Here is an 18,402-nt window from a genome sequence, read left to right as displayed (position 1 = left end):
TATACGGTATTAGTTTTTACGCCTACTAGGCAAACCACTTAGAGCAATGAGTTGAAAATCAGTGTATAGCTAGAATAATCTTCATAGAAAGTCCTTGCAGTAGTATAGAAGAATTGGATTACAAACCACTGAGTTATGATTCGAAAGCCAACTGAGTTCAACTACAACCAAATCACCCTGTAGAGTGATCAGCTAGAAGAAGTTACCTTGTAGATAGTTCTGCTGCAAACAATTCACCCTGTAGAGAGATCAGCTAGAAGAAGTCACCTTGTAGAGTGTTAAGTTACAAAGAAACCACCATGTATATATATAATCTAATCCAAAACAGCCAAGCTGTAAAAAAAAGTGTGCGGCCCTCAGAAAGGCTATGGTGAAAAAAGATGTGAAATCCAAGGTGGCGGCCAAGAAATGGCTGTGATGGTAGGTTAATGGAATAACGACAATTCAGGTGAATTTTTGTGCCGCTTCACAAAATTTACCTGAATTGTCATTATTAAAATGTTTACCATTAACCTACCATCACAGCCATTTCTTGGCCGCCACCTTGGATTTCACATCTTTTTTCACCATAGCCTTTCTGAGGGCCGCACACTTTTTTTACAGCTTGGCTGTTGTGGATTAGATTTCATTTCTTTTTGTATTTGTATACCCCAAAGCCAGCTTTGGGACTTTTTAAACCTATGTTTTTTTTCTTTACTACAGGAAGAAGTAAAGATGAAGTAGATATACTTTAAATATTTTATCAGTAAATGTACAAATTATATATATAATACATATGTGACCGGATTTGCAAAAAGGGGCCTTCCACACACATCCAATTTGCCAACTTTGACAATTGATAACTTCAGATTGGAAAGAGCTATTGCCTTGAAATTTGGGCAGTGGTGATTTCTTTGCAGCTGAACTCTCCACATGATGGTTTCTTTGTAGCTGAACTCTCTACAAGGCAATTTCTTCTAGCTGATCTCTCTACAGGGAGATTTGTTTGTAGCTGAACTATCTACAAGGTAACTTCTTCTAGCTGATCTCTCTACAGGGTGATTTGTTCGTAGCTGAATTCTGTACAGGCGATGTGTTTGCAGCTGAGCTCTTTACAAAATGGTTTCTTTGTAGCTGAACTCTCTACAAAGTAACTTCTTCTAACTGATCTTTCTACAGCGTGATTTGTTTGTAGCTGAACTATCTACAAGGTAATTTCTTCTAGCTGACTCTCTACAGGGTGATTTGTTTGTAGCTGAATTCTGTACAGGTGATTTGTTTGCAGCTGAGCTCTTTACAAAATGGTTTCTTTGTAGCTGAATTCTCTAAAAGGTAACTTCTTCTAACTAATCTTTCTACAGGGTGATTTGTTTGTAGCTGAACCATCTACAAGGTAATATCTTCTAGCTGATCTCTCTACAGGGTGATTTGTTTGTAGCTGAATTCTGTACAGGTGATTTGTTTGCAGCTGAGCTCTTTACAAAATGGTTTCTTTGTAGCTGAACTCTCTACAAAGTAACTTCTTCTAACTGATCTTTCTACAGCGTGATTTGTTTGTAGCTGAACTATCTACAAGGTAATTTCTTCTAGCTGATCTCTCTACAGGGTGATTTGTTTGTAGCTGAATTCTGTACAGGTGATTTGTTTGCAGCTGAGCTCTTTACAAAATGGTTTCTTTGTAGCTGAACTCTCTAAAAGGTAACTTCTTCTAACTGATCTTTCTACAGGGTGATTTGTTTGTAGCTGAACTATCTACAAGGTACTTCTTCTAGCTGATCTCTCTACAGGGTGATTTGTTTGTAGCTGAATTCTGTACAGGTGATTTGTTTGCAGCTGAGCTCTTTACAAAATGGTTTCTTTGTAGCTGAACTCTCTACAAGGTAATTTCTTCTAGCTGATCTCTCTACAGGGAGATTTGTTTGTAGCTGAACTATCTACAAGGTAATTTCTTCTAGCTGATCTCTCTACAGGGTGATTTGTTTGTAGCTGAATTCTGTACAGGTGATTTGTTTGCAGCTGAGCTCTTTACAGAATGGTTTCTTTGTAGCTGAACTCTCTACAAGGTAACTTTTCTAGCTGATGTCTCTACAAGGTGGCTAGTTTGTAGCTGAACTCTCTACATGGTGGTTTCTTTGTAACTGAACTTTCTACAAGTTGACTTCTTTTAGCTGATCTTTCAATATGGTGATTTGTTTGTAGCTTCACTCTCTACAAGGTAACTTCTTCTAGCTGATCTCTCTACAGGGAGATTTGTTTGTAACTGAACTCTCTTCTTTGTAGCTGAACTCTCTACAAGTTAACTTCTTCTAGCTGATCTCTCTACAGGGTGATTTGTTTGTAGATGAATTCTGTACAGGTGATTTGTTTGCAGCTGAGCTCTTTACAGAATGGTTTCTTTGTAGCTGAACTCTCTGAAAGGTAACTGATCTTTCTATGGGGCGATTTGTTTTTGGCAGAATTTTCTACAGGGTGATTTCTTTGCAGCTGAACTCTCTACATGGTGGTTTGTTTGTAGCTGAACGATCTACAAGGTAACTTCTTCTAGCTAATCTCTCTACAGGGTGGTTTCTTTGTAGCTGAACTCTCTAAAAGGTAACTTCTTCTAACTGATCTTTCTACAGGGCAATTTGTTTGTGGCTGTATTTTCTACAGAGTGATTTGTTTGCAGCTGAACTCTCTACATGGTGGTTTCTTTGTAGCTGAACTCTCTACAAAGTAATTTCTTCTAGCTGATCTCTCTACAGGGTGATTTGTTTGTAGCTGAATTCTGTACAGGTGATTTGTTTGCAGCTGAGCTCTTTACAAAATGGTTTCTTTGTAGCTGAACTCTCTAAAAGGTAACTTCTTCTAACTGATCTTTCTACAGGGTGATTTGTTTGTAGCTGAACTATCTACAAGGTACTTCTTCTAGCTGATCTCTCTACAGGGTGATTTGTTTGTAGCTGAATTCTGTACAGGTGATTTGTTTGCAGCTGAGCTCTTTACAAAATGGTTTCTTTGTAGCTGAACTCTCTACAAGGTAATTTCTTCTAGCTGATCTCTCTACAGGGAGATTTGTTTGTAGCTGAACTATCTACAAGGTAATTTCTTCTAGCTGATCTCTCTACAGGGTGATTTGTTTGTAGCTGAATTCTGTACAGGTGATTTGTTTGCAGCTGAGCTCTTTACAGAATGGTTTCTTTGTAGCTGAACTCTCTACAAGGTAACTTTTCTAGCTGATGTCTCTACAAGGTGGCTAGTTTGTAGCTGAACTCTCTACATGGTGGTTTCTTTGTAACTGAACTTTCTACAAGTTGACTTCTTCTAGCTGATCTTTCAATAGGGTGATTTGTTTGTAGCTTCACTCTCTACAAGGTAACTTCTTCTAGCTGATCTCTCTACAGGGAGATTTGTTTGTAACTGAACTCTCTACAGGTGATTTGTTTGAAGCTGAACTTTCTAAATGATGGTTTCTTTGTAGCTGAACTCTCTACAAGTTAACTTCTTCTAGCTGATCTCTCTACAGGGTGATTTGTTTGTAGATGAATTCTGTACAGGTGATTTGTTTGCAGCTGAGCTCTTTACAGAATGGTTTCTTTGTAGCTGAACTCTCTGAAAGGTAACTGATCTTTCTATGGGGCGATTTGTTTTTGGCAGAATTTTCTACAGGGTGATTTCTTTGCAGCTGAACTCTCTACATGGTGGTTTGTTTGTAGCTGAACGATCTACAAGGTAACTTCTTCTAGCTGATCTCTCTACAGGGTGGTTTCTTTGTAGCTGAACTCTCTAAAAGGTAACTTCTTCTAACTGATCTTTCTACAGGGCAATTTGTTTGTGGCTGTATTTTCTACAGGGTGATTTGTTTGCAGCTGAACTCTCTACATGGTGGTTTCTTTGTAGCTGAACTCTCTACAAAGTAATTTCTTCTAGCTGATCTCTCTACAGGGTGATTTATTTGTAGCTGAATTCTGTACAGGTGATTTGTTTGCAGCTGAGCTCTTTACAGAATGGTTTCTTTGTAGCTGAACTCTCTACAAGGTAACTTCTTCTAACTGATCTTTCTACAGGGCAATTAGTTCGTGGCAGAATTATATACAGGGTGATTTCTTTGCAGCTGAACTCTCTACATGGCGGTTTCTTTGTAGCTGAACTCTCTACAAGGTAACTTCTTCTAGCTGATCTCTCTACAGGGTGATTTGTTTGTAGCTGAACGATCTACAAGGTAACTTCTTCTAGCTGATCTCTCTACAGGGAGATTTGTTTGTAGCTGAACTCTCTACAGGTGATTTGTTTGAAGCTGAACTCTCTAAATGATGGTTTCTTTGTAGCTGAACTCTCTACAAGTTAACTTCTTCTAGCTGATCTCTCTACATGGTGATTTGTTTGTAGCTGAATTCTGTATAGGTGATTTGTTTGCAGCTGAGCTTTGCAAGGTAACTTCTTCTATTGATCTCTCCACAGGGCGATTTGTTTGTAGCTGAACTCTCTACATGGTGGTTTCTTTGTAGCTGAACTCTACAAGGTGATTTTTTCTAGCTGAACTATCTCTTTCCATAGTTGCATGAACTCCCTACAAGGTAACTTCTTCTAGCTGATCTCTCTACAGGGTGACTTGTGTGTAGCTGATCTCTATACAGGTTTCTTATTTCTAGCTGATCTCTTGAATTCTCTTCAGGGTGACTGCTCTATTAGGATGACTGCTCTATTAGAGTATCTCGATCTCGCACTTGCCGCACCAAGTTGGATTTCGTGTTATAACTCCGTGGTTTTAAGTCTGATTCTTCTACACCATTGATGAGCCTTTCTAAGATGATTACTCCATCTGTACAACGATTTTCAAAGCATTACCCTAAGCGGTTTATCTGGTAGGCGTGGCAAGCAATCGTTTTTTTATTAGCTGATCTCGATTGCATAATTGTTACACACTGTTGGTTTTTTCGTTGTATCTTCCTGGTTTTTAGCTCGATTTCTTTCAAACCACAAAAGGTTTGAGGTTCAATAGTTAACCTATTCACCTACCGATTTTCAGCTTCTTCCCATACGCGGTTTACCCTGTAGGCGTGACAACATATTGGTGTTATTTTTCGTTAATAATCGCTCATAACTCTTGCCTGTTTATCGTATTCCAGCCAAAGTTGGTACCGAGATGCGCCTTTATATCCCCCTTCTGTGTGCCAAATTTCAAGGCAATCGGATAACGCGTTCGCGTTTTATAGCAGTTTTTGTAAGTGTGCGACAAGAAAAAGAAAAATAATAAGAAAAAAAAAAACGAAAAAACTGAGCCAATTTTTGAAGTCGCATATCTCGGGAACGCGCGAAGCGATTTCGCTCAAATTTGGAATGTGGAGTGCTGCAGTTGGAGGGAATGTCCACAGCAAAAATCGTCTTGTTTCATCAAGGAAGCACAGAGCTACGGAGGTGCGAAAATTGCATTTTCTTTCTTCCTGTCAATATACTCACGGGTGTTACGCGCCGGCTTCTTGGGCCGCACGACACACTACCATGTGTCTTGATTTGTACATTTACTGATAAATTCAGAAATATTTAAAGTATTTAACGGTTGCTTCATTTTTCTTCTTCCGGTGGTAAAGAAAAAGATAGGTTAAAAAGGGTATACAAATACAAAAAGAAGTGAAATCTAATCCAAAACAGCCAAGCTGTATAAAAAGTGCGCGGCCCTCAAAAAGGCTATAGTGAAAAAAGATGTGAAATCCAAGGTGGCGGCCTAGAAATAGCTGTAATGGTAGATTAATGGTAAAAAATTTAATAACGATGATTCAAGTGAATTTAATGCCAAGACCAAAAGGCACCAAAATTCACCTGAATTGTCATTATTAAAATTTCTACCATTAACCTATCATCACAGCCATTTCTAGGCCGCCACCTTGGATTTCACATCTTTTTTCACCATAGCCTTTTTGAGGACCGCGCACTTTTTTACAGCTTTGCTGTTTTGGATTAGATAATAAACACTCTGTGAAAAGTGTGGCCAGATCTGTAAAATCTATTATAGTATATGTGACCGAATGTTAGAAAATCGTCGATATACGCACAACAGTACTTTTGTAATAAAACGCATGCAAACTTCAGAAAAAAAATTATGCAAGTTTTATTGCCTTCCTGGTGGGCGAACTAAGCCACCTATAGATAAATCCTGGGCATCATCGTGTCCGCCTGTCCTTAGGGAGTACAAAAATCTTTGTTTCATCTCCATACACAAAAAGATTCCAAAGTTACAGACGTTTGTTTACGTTGCGGTGACGAAAGAATTGACTGACGATCATTTTTCAGTGAATTTGCCTTCCTTCTCGAACAAAGAAGCATGCCTCGGGAAAAACCTATACCTTGGTGGATACACAAATTCATGGCGAACACAATGAGCCAAGATTCAATTCCATACGTCGTTGTATGGTTTTCTAAATTTAGGTCACATATAATTGCGTATGTGTGGAAAAATGCTTGCTTGAGGTGGAGTTTCCAAATCACTATTATCTGGTAGTTGTATGCTCAATAAACTGGATCAGTTGATGCATGTGAGATGTGTCACAATCCTGCAAAAGTTTGCTTGACATCAGGAACATTACGTAGCCAAGCAACACCATGTACATGAGGACTCCCTTGATATTGCCACTCAAAGTGGTACCAGAAATCTACAGCATCAATAGAACACATCCATATACTTTTGAAATGGGTAATCTGCTGATACTGGATTTTTCAATTTCAATCAATGCACTGTTGTGTCCATTATTTTGTGCTTCATTGAGGCAATTCAGGCCAGTGCAAGTGTATCAACTATTGATATTAATAGTGTTCTCTGTTGCATCCAGTACTGTAGAGTAGAGTTAGCTGCAAAACGCAAATCATGATTAGAAAATTGTTCTTTAGAAGTAATAGACATAGTTAATGCTCGTCCGTTGATATACGTTCATGATGACAATGAAGGCATCAGTTACACCTTTTCCCTGCCCACCTCCTCTATGGAAGAAGGATATGCCATACTCCCAACACTTTGAGATTGTCAGCACTTTTCAGACCCTAAGAAAGAAGTGGAAGAGCCATAAACAACTGTATAATATTATGTGTTTCAAAAATTCATCGAATACTTCAGGGAATTATACTGTAATGGGCTAAAAAATGATGTAAAACAGTCTATGTTTGTACGTGAAGCATGAACAGTAGAAGTAATCTCTCACAACATTTGTGTGTGTAATCTAGAAGACCAAGACTAGATCAGTAAGGAATTCTACCAGTAACAATAGTATAAAGAAGACAACTATTAAACTTTAGACTTGATGGTTAGATTAGGGGAAACACAACAATACAGGACTTGCCTAATAGCTAAAGTACTTGTAAATAAGTTTACTCTTATAGGATGCTGATGTTGACATTGAGAGCATGGAGGTATGTTCCAGTTGTGCTTGTGAACAGTTTTTCAATAGCATGCTGATGTTGATGTCCAGGACGTGGCAGGGACAGCCAATGTTGATGTCCAGGATGAGACAGGGACAGCCGATGGTAACAATAGTGCAAGTAATGATAATAGACCTAACGGGGGAACACCATCTATGGGCATTTCTTTAGATCTTTCCAGTCTTTTTAGACCACCCACCAGGCCAGCTAATCCACCTTTGCCACCAACCTTTACTTTGGCTGGGGATCCATTTACGCAACCTGTGGGACCAAAAAAACCCTTACCTTCTGAAGCTAGGCCTATAGATTTCTTTGGACAAATTTTTGACGATTCTCTTCTTCGTCACATTGTGTATGAGACCAACCTATATGCACTGCAAAAGGGTAAGTATGATAAAACGTGGTATGATCTGACGGTCCCAGAACTTAAGGCCTTTTTAGGGGTATGCATTTTAATGGGAATAACGAGAATGCCTCGAGCTACCCAATACTGGCTCAAAAGTGACATCTTCGGTGTGTTTCCCGTCATAACTGGTGCTTTTGTTCGTGATCGTTTCATGGATATCTTGTGGACCTTACATTTCAATGATAATGAGAAGGCTACACCTAGGGGGTCCAGTGAGTACGATAAGTTGTACAAAGTTAATCCTTTAGTAGACAAGGTTTCTAAAAACTACTTGGCATTGTATAATCCGCACAGGGAAAACTCCATCGATGAGGCTATGGTGATACATAAGGGTTAATCCTCACTTAAACAATACATGCCCAAGAAGCCTATTAAAAGAGGTTTTAAGGTCTGGTGTAGGTGTGATAGCAAAAACGGGTACACTTGCAGCTTTCAGGTTTGTACAGGTAAGATAGGGAACACCACAGAGAAAAACTTAGGTGCCAGGGTAGTGAAGGATTTGTCTGCGCCTATCAAAGGTAAGGGTTACCACTTATAATTCGATAACTTTTTTTCTAGTCCTAGGCTATTGGCAGACTTGGTGGCTGAGGAAATCTATTGTGTAGGTACAGTGGTAACCAACAGAAAGGAGTTCCCTAATGATATAACTACAAATACTATTGTCCATACACTCACAGATACTGCAAGTTGCACGACCCTGTTGATGTCTATGTCGAGAACAATGATATGATGGGGCTGCCAATATGAAATGAGTGGCATCTGAAATACAATCTATTGAGACATGTGCATTGTACTTGCATCGCTTTGGGCATAGTTTAAATCTTGCTGTGTATACGTAAGTGTAAGTACTGGTCAGTATGAGTACATTTAATTAGTTAAGTTACTCAGCATCCTTCATGGAATTTCCACACTCGAGATGCAGCGTATGCGAGGCAACATTTTTGGTGAGTTTCTTGTTGATGTACGTATTGTGGTGTTCCTGCATGGTAAATAAATGCTAAAAATCAACCTATTTATATTAAGTGCACATACTATAGATAGCATTGACATCCCTTAATACAACTAGTTCATGGTCCCCAGGTGATATTTGGGATCCATTGGTGCGGAGAAATAGCTTTGGATTCATGCTGAATAAGAGCAATGTAGCTAACAATAATCCTGGTTTCAGCGTTTCACTTGTACCTTTTACATGACTGATCCAATTTTGTAGCACCATTTACCCTTTCAATTCCTCCTGTGTGCAGCTTCATTTTTGTTGAGACTCTCATTGGACAACGTGCACTTATCAGCCAGGGTTAATTACAAGAAATGTACATGCACTTGAAAAATAATATGCTTATAATAGACATGTGTGCTTAACAACCTGACTCTACGGTACGTATTTCTTGAGTTTAATTTCTTAGTATTCGAATACTTAATGAGCTATTTGAATACTAAGCAAATATCCAAGCAAATTGAATATTTGTTTTACTGTGTAGCTCTAGTCCACATTGTGTGTTATGCTGTGTGGTGCTAACCCCTAAGGTACACTCCCACTTTACTGTATAATACGTACATGAAAATCTCATGTTCCTGTTCCGTGTGGGATTAGAGGTCCCTTCCATACATTAGAACACTAATATGAATGCCTGAACAATGAATTGTGGCTGTTGGTAGGTGTGTACTATATTTTCGCTGTTTTGTTCCCTTCATAGTAACAAACATATAAGAGTATGGGTTAATATTACTAGATGTGTGTACGAGAGTAATAGTCACAGACCTGCCAAGTCACACGCATTGGGCGTGTGACACACTCATTGGGCGTGTGACACACGCATTTCAACTAATTTTCCAGCTCACATGCATGCTGCCTCAAACCTCCAGCATTTCCCTAAACTTCCTTCAGAATAAACTAATTAAATATTATAACTACCCATGCATTAATTGTGTGTTGAGAATCGTCACTTTCTCAAGCCATACGTGTGTATACAAACTATTAAGCCATCCAAGTATTAAAATAGTATTCATTTTCGAGCTATTTTGTGTAAATGAATTTGCTAATATTGTATCACACTTGTCATTTTGTAGATATTTTAAATAATGATCACCAATACTTGTAATAAAGCACACCGGCACGTGATTATAGAGTTTAAAATATGTAGAAGAGAGGGAAGTTAAAGGTGTTACTGTGAATGTGTATCGTGTAATGCGGCAGCAAGCAAGTCAACAAACCAAGGTGGTGAATCTGTCTTCGCATTGAACCAGTACACAGCGATTGAAGCTCGTGTTAAATTTTACTCGTCCACCCAGACAGTCCTTGTCGCTTGTGTCAGGAAATTGTAGACCCCCCTGTAATGTATTGGCAGAGCCGAGAAGTGGAGTACACGACAGAAGTTGACTGAAAAGTGATAATCATGATGGACGTTTCCTGGTTGTGGCGTCCCTTGTCATGGTACCGCACAATTTGTATACTGTAGTGTCGATAGAGTAGTGGAATAAGCTGCACAAACAGCAGTATAGGTTAGATAGTTGTAGCTATAATCAAATACATACACTTTTTTAAAATGCTGTGTGTGTGCATGCCCAAATAAATTGGGCATTGTTTAGAACCCTCATGAATGTGGGTTCTGTGTTGAAATGGCTGCGTGGTTAGGTGGCTTCTTAGTTAACCAGGTAGTGTCTCCAGCATTTTCAGGTGGTCCACTTGGCAGCTCTGTAGTCATAAGGCTGTAATATATATAGCCTGTAAAGTAATTTCTGTACTGTAATTGTATTGTTACAATACGTAGGTCACTATGGTAACAAGGTTACATGAAATTCTCACATCTGAGATGTGCACAGTTGATGGTGAGTATAGCAGGCTGTATTGTAATTGTGTTATTACAATAGGTCACTATGGTAACAAGGCTGAGTTGATGGTGAGTATAGCACTGTTGAACAGACTGTACTGTAATTGTATTATTACAATACGTCACTATGGTAACAAGGCTACATGAAATTGTTACAACTGAGATGTACACAGTTGATGGTGAGTATAGTACTGATGAACAGACAGTTTTCTATGTATCATCAAGTGTGCTTCAGAAGTGCGTGTTAAACATGATAAGTCCGCGAAACACTGAGGATCGATGGTAAATGTTAATGTTCAGTGTCCTAAGTTTCAGAAACCCTGGGACATCAACCCTAGACTACAGTGTGCTTGGCAAGAAATATAATCGTTCGTTCTTGCAATTGTTGTGCCCCTATTACATGCTAGCCATTTTAAGTAAAGATTTATAATACAGTGGAGCAACATTTCGGGACCAATATTTTTTTATATATAGAGGTTTTCTCTCAGAGGTAAAAAATATAATGACTTTATTTCATGTGAGAGAAGGAGACAGAAAGTAGTGAGAGAAGGAGACAGAAAGTACAGTAGTGTGTGTTTGTATTGTTTAAATATTTATTTTTTGACAGTACTGGAGTATAGGTACCTCTAGACAAGAGACAGGTACAGTAAAATACATATACACATCATATTGGTACCGTGCTGAATGTGTATACAGTAGTGTACCTCTATCATGTCATTTGTTTGTCATACCTACCATGGCACCAGCTGAGGAGTCATGCCATGTAAAATATAAGGGACGAAAAGCCTCATACTTTTGTGTGAGGCTTCCTGGTTGTATGTATGTAAAGTCATGCAGTTGTAAAAATGTATTTGGCATACCTGGTGGCATGTTTCTCATACAACCAGCCACTGCTACTATGGAGAATTTGATTGGTGATACGTATGTTGTCGTTGAGCTGCCATCTGCTGCCACACCAGCCCTGGTAACAGTAACACACACACACATACAGAAAAGCACAAACTATACACACAGAGTACACACGTTTGTACAAGACATACACACACCACACACACACTAAACTACAGACACACTCAGGACAATTACATATACACACCACACACACACTAAACTACAGACACACTCAGGACAATTACATATCTGCACATGACTGATTGATGTGCTTGATGCTCGATTCTGTGCTTGATTGATCAGGGGTTAATCTAGGGGGGTGGGCGGGCACTCGCCCCCCTGGGTTAGCCATTGCCCCCTCTAGGATTAGCCATTGCCCCCTCTAGGATTATACCAAAAGTTTAGTGCATCACAATTCCCCCAACTGGCCGTGGTATTCAAGTTATAAATAGGGCTTTGAGTCAGTCCTTGTTCAATTGACCACTTCTCATATATTGTTACCGGTGGATTGGTGATCTTGATAGGTAGCGCATTCTGTTGGTTTGGTTGAAGATTGGTGTCCCTTATTGGCGAGGAAGTTGTTGGTTCATGATCGCAGTGATTCTATGAGGATTGAACTAGCTTGTAAGATTGCTTCAATGTCCATATCCATCATATCATCCCCCAATAGGGGGTCCGAAGGGGGGGTTGCAAACATACATTACGAAGATGGGTGTATATGTGAGTATAGATTTGTTGGTGTAGTGTGACACTATGTAAATTCTGCCTATGTAGATGTGAGGGCTAAAAAAGTGAATTAGAATAACTGGCAGTGTCAATGGTCCACTGTCAGGGTTTACAGACATGCGCGTTTTACCTTGGACAGTGCAGCTCATGTACCAGGTTAACTATTTTTATCTTTTGTAGAGGGAATTAGCCTTCTATTATTTTGGGTCCAAGTTCATAACATGGACAATCAAAATGCCTGTGTACAGCTTGAGACCAAACTATCGCCTCAAATCTATAAAGCAGAAATTTAAGTGAAGTCAAGACCTTTCTAGAGGAAGATATTTTGGTATTTGTGGTGTCATTTTGTGGTGTCATTTTGTGGTGTCATTTGGTGCTACTGTGGAACTTGATGATGTGAAATTTGAATCGGTTTATGAAGGGGTGGGGAATGACACAAATTTTGTCCTCATACCCACTATGAAGGGAATGCTTGCTTCTAAAACTAATAAAACCATTATGCAAGATTGTGGAATTGATGTGGGTAGTAGTACTCCAATCATAATCAGTCCTTGTGCGAATACACATCATCAACAACATGATTAATTTTCTTGATGCCTTTTTACAAAACAAATCACCAACTTCTGTTACACTATGACAGAATAATGAAAGGGTTTGTGGTTCTGGTTAGCAATTATTTATTATAACTTACTTTGCTATGTGGGTGTGGGTGCGGCTTGTGGTCAAACTTCAAATCTCAATTTGCAAAAAAAAAAATGTAATTCAAATTTTAATACTTATTGGTTGTCGCACGGCATGTAATTTAAGTGGTGGGTAACAATACTGTATCCGTAACCATGTAGAAAAGAATTGAGAGCAATGTAAAGTTCATTATTGATATATTGAATTTCGTAAATACCCGCTAAATTTTGTGAAATTTTACTTTATCCAGTGACAAATAAATGCAACATTTATAAACTGCATAAAAAGTTATGCCACACCCTCATTAACAACAGCATAGGAGGGTCATATAACTAAGCCATTGGCATTCCACAGCGGAATGTTCCAGCAGCCACCCTAACCACGTGCACCTGTCTAATTAATTTGGATCTTCTGGAAGCCATATGAGCTAATTCATATAGACTATAACCGTAAAGTAATTTATAAGTAAAAGCTAACTTTGTATGCCTAACCATAACAAAGCAGGACTCAACTCTGCAAATAGTTCAAATTCCATATTGCCCACCTGTGTGAAGAAGCCATACAGCTTAATTTGAAGAATAGTGTGAAAAAGGTACCTTTTTGCAAATCTGGTCACATATTCTCTCTTAAAAGAAACTTTGTTAATTAGCAATTGGCAACTATGACTTCACCCTGACTAGATCCAAGAGCACTTTTGCACGTACCAGTTGGTGGCATGCATTGACATAGTTTACTATGTCAAATAACTTTGCTCAAAGTTTATGGGCCTACATAATTATTATTAGAAAGCTTAGAGCATGGAGATCAATGCTTACATTTAAACAGATACCTACATGTTAGTTAACCCTTTAAGGACCACAGTAATTTACACAGTGCCTACAGTAATTAGCAAAAAAATGGACTCAAAAGTTGACTGCCTTTAAGCGACTGCTCTATTAGAGTATCTAAATTTTTGGCTTTTTTTAGGTTTGAACTGTTTTAGTAGAAGCCATTATTATACTTTTCACTAGTTATACTTTGCACCAGTTATACTCCAAATAATCCAGAATATTCATTAATTCTTTTCATGATAAATTATTCCTGAATTATTGCAGTATAGCTAATAGACGTTCTTCTATTCCCTTTGTAAAAACTTTCAATTGTTCATGATTAAATGTCTCACCTCTAATGAAAAGAGGTGTAAAAATGTCACCAGAGAATTTGTTGAGTTCATTTATTAAACTTTTATGTCAAATTTAACTTGATATATTAGAATTTTCTTATTTTATTAGCTGTCACTTTGAAATTAAAAAATGCTGACATTGCAGGAATCTGTGCAAATGTAAACATTGATTTTCAGATTCCTCATGCTCTAAGCTTTCCAAAAATGTATAGGTTTGCTAATCTCCATAAACTTTGAGCGAAAGTGTATTTTTTGACATAGTGAACCTGACTTACTCAAAATCATAGTACACATACAATATGATTAGACAGATGAGTGAAAGACATGTCAGTAGGATGGTCTTTAGGCTCATGAAGTGTCAGTGCAAATACTTGCTTGCTTGATTTCCATTATTGTTAATTCACCTGGTTGAAGGTTTGGTCACATAAAATACGAAATCACTCAGCATATAAAAAGACTTAAAGAGCAATTTCGTACTTGATATAAGCAAACCTATATGTAGTGCGTGCGTGTGTGTGTGGCTTTCCATCTCATTTAAGGCACTTAATGACGGAGAAGTACTTTCCATCTCATAGTTTTTCATCTCATGTATGTAGTCCATTTGAACCTGAATTGAATAGTTAAGTACACTATACACTGAATTGCATGTAACACACACTCACGCACATACACACACACTATGTACATACATACACACACATACGACAGCTCACTGCCTATCCCAAGTGGTTGCCAAATATATGCTCATGGTCAATGTGTGTACGTAACTTCAAAATCAGTAAGTTTGACCATCCCAACTAGGATAGTGTCACTTTAGACACTTTCTTAGTGGAAACAGTTAATCCAAGTCCATGAACTGCGCTTAAAAAACAACAAAAAAAAAACATGTACAGTACTAGACATTCCTGTGTACAGTGTATATGGTTTGTACAGTAGATGTTAGCATGTGTGCCAATCGGGGATGCAGTCTATCCAGCACACACACACACATGCATATTAAATAGAATGGTGGAGGGTACTGCAGCACAAGGCAATACAATAGTGTAAAGGATCTACAGTATTACTCTAGACAGTTGGTTTACTGCAAGAATGATTATATCAGCTATAGTATGTACGCATTGAGCTGGATCCTCAAAAACATTTTTCAGGGATGGAATTACACAAGCATGTGAAATTTGGCTCATTTGTAGCAATACTTAACCCGCTAAAAATATTATAAAATTGTTTCATTTGAATGTTTAGTAACTTAATCAAAGTTTTCTCCACACAGTTCCTATGGAGAAGCCATAAAAGTGTATGAACAGAGCTTCCAAGTGGTAGCAGTAAAGTATCTATGCTCACCTACATTGTAAATTGTTCACAGTGTGTCAACATTCACTTGATCATCATGTACTATGTTTATACATAAAATTTAATTACTGAATTTTCACAATTATAATTGGAGCACATCCATACAATACTTGGTTAATTAATGTAGGAATATGGTTGCCACATGGTAAGCCAAATACAAATTATACAACCTCATGACTATACATACAGTAAATACAACCAGAAAACCTCACACAAAAGTATGAGGCTTTTCTTCCCTTATATTTTATTACATGGCAGGACTCCTCAGCTGGCTCTATGGTAGGTATGACAAACAAACAACACAATAATATCATCGTAGGTATGACAAACAAATAACACAATAATATCATCTTCACTACACAAAAAAATTAGAGGTATTCTACTCTGGTTGTGTTCAGAAGCCCATTATTTGATAGCACTCAGTGGTAGCTTGGCTGAGAGAGGAAACACTTAATCTGAACATTTTTAGGTTCAAATCTCATGAAGAGTTCACAATTCTGTTATCACATGGTTCAAGGGGAAAATTGCAAGCAATGTCATAACCTGTGTCACACTTTCTTTACTCTTTATGTAAGGAGCTAGCATTCACGTAATGTTTCAAGGAAATACTACTACAGTTTGCTTATTTTGTGACTTAAACGAAACACATGGGTGTAGAAATCCAATAGAAGCCAGTTACACTCAAGTCAAAAACTTGTACTGGGGAACCCACATTTCCACCCCCTCCAAGCATCATCAGGCATTGAACCTACACCTTTCGGTGATGTTCTAACCACTTAATTGGTTACGCAGGCTATCTTTCTCATGCACACCCACACACACACACTACACACATTGAAGCAAAGCCATCCAATGGATGATGCTCCCCACTACAGGTAGTGGACCAAACCATGGCTATCTTCTCTTCCCTCGTGGACAAGTCGTTTGACATTTGTGTCTTGCAATGTCCTGTTGAGCTTTGACATTACGGAACTGCTGTTTGCTGATGATGGTGTAATAGTATGTTGTACTAGCCAAGACATGGAGGACACTGCTAGAGTGTTTGATGAAGATGCTGCAGAATTTGGACTAACCGTGAGCGTGGTTGCTTGTTGCTGGTTCTAGTCTTGAGGAGGGAGACTTGGCTCCATTGTACATCTGTGGTCAGCTGGTGGAGCAGGTGCAATCCTTTAAGTATTTGGGCTCCAGGTGCAATCCTTTAAGTATTTGGGCTCCCTGGTAGAAGTTTCTGGGAGTGTGTTTTTAGATGTGCAGGACAAGATTGGAAGTGCCTCTCGGGTCTTTGGGGCTTTGCGTGGTCCAGTATTTTGTGTTAAAAATCTTTCGTTATCTACTAAGAGGATGGTGAATTGCTCCATGGTTTGGGGCTGAGTCATAGGCCGTTAAGGAACAAACCGTTAGGAAGATTGAATCATTTCATAACAGATGCATGCGCTGTATATTAGGTGTAAGTCAAGCAGAGCAACAGATTATACCTTACCACTGCCCAAATTAGAACTATGTTTGGAATGGAGTAATCTACGAAGGATTTATTATCTGTTAGACATTTCCGTTGACTTGGTCACACAACAAGAATGGATGATGATAGGATTCCTAAGAAACTTTTGTTTGGATGGTTGCCACAAACTCAGCCTGCAAGGAGCCAAGCTCCGATGGAGAGACAAAGTGAAGCAGGACTTAAAGAGATTTAGAATTGCAGAGATTTCCGAGTGTCCACACCTTCACATTTTGGACAGAGTGCGATTTGCTAGTTTTGTTAGCCTGCACTGACTCAATACTTCAGTAGTGTCTGTGGTGGTCTAACTGTAGGCATGTCCATGCCTGCACGGTAACCAAAGACCTTGAAATGGTCGGCTGCTACTGATGACCTGCAGAGCCTCTTGTCAGTGTACCTGGGCTAAAAGGTGTAACATGCTGGTGTTTGTCGTAAATAATAATGACTATAGTATGTTAACGTTGAGCTGAATCCTGAAAAACAGCTAAAAATTAAAAGTGGATTTTTTCTCAACAGAGTTAACATTTCAGCCAACCAGATGATTATTGGTAACAGCAAAGGTGTCAACAACAGACACATACGGTTTGGCTCCATTACAAGTTCAGGAAAGGGCTGTAATGGACAATGTACTTATATGGCTTCCCCATAGGAAATGTATCATAAAAAATTTGGTTGGCTGTAAATATTATGTCAAACATTTGAACAAAAAGATTTTGAATATTTGAGCGGGTCAAGCAGTACTACAAATGAGCCAAATTTAAAGATCATATGTAATTAATTGCATCCATGAGTTATTAAATGTTTTTGAGGATTAAGCTCAACGTGAACATACTATAGCTAGTTTTCACAGTCATTGGGCAGGAATTGCTGCAGGATATGAAGATTCACCTTGTCATACATATTATGTGTATGGTAAAGTTGAGTGTACATATTATGTTTCATGTGTATGGCTGGGTCCTTGAAATGTTTTTGCCCTATAAAGGCATACACCCCAAGCAGCAGGGCATGATATGATCCAGACAGAGTTTTAATGTGTGTTACTAATATTGTAAGGTGTGAAGGCAACACTGCTGCGTCCTGTGCTGGCCAGCATACCATTCCAGGTGAGATTTTTCAGTGTACACACATGCAACCAAGTAGTCTTCTGCAGATGGTGAACACAGTAGTGCTAACAGCAGAACTGATCTACCTGCAGCAGAGAATGTTGGAGATGAATCGAAGGATGATCACTTTCATAGTGAAGGTGCAGCCAAATCTGTCAGTAGCAAGAAAAAGTCTTGGCAAGGGCACTATTGTTGCGTACCAGATTGTCACAATTCTGCTGGTCACAGGAAAGAGCAGGAAAAATTAGGTCTGCCAAAAATATCATTTCACACTAACTTTATCTATAGTACGTAAACTGGCTAGCTAAGAAGACTAACGAGAATTCCTTGGTGCCGGGTATTATAAGGCACCCGAAAAGGTTTGACTTTGTGCAATAAGGACAATTGTCGTT

This window comes from Dysidea avara, chromosome 14 (genome assembly GCF_963678975.1).
Source record: "Dysidea avara chromosome 14, odDysAvar1.4, whole genome shotgun sequence".
Classification (NCBI taxonomy): domain Eukaryota; kingdom Metazoa; phylum Porifera; class Demospongiae; order Dictyoceratida; family Dysideidae; genus Dysidea; species Dysidea avara.
Note: the sequence above shows the minus strand (reverse complement) of the source record.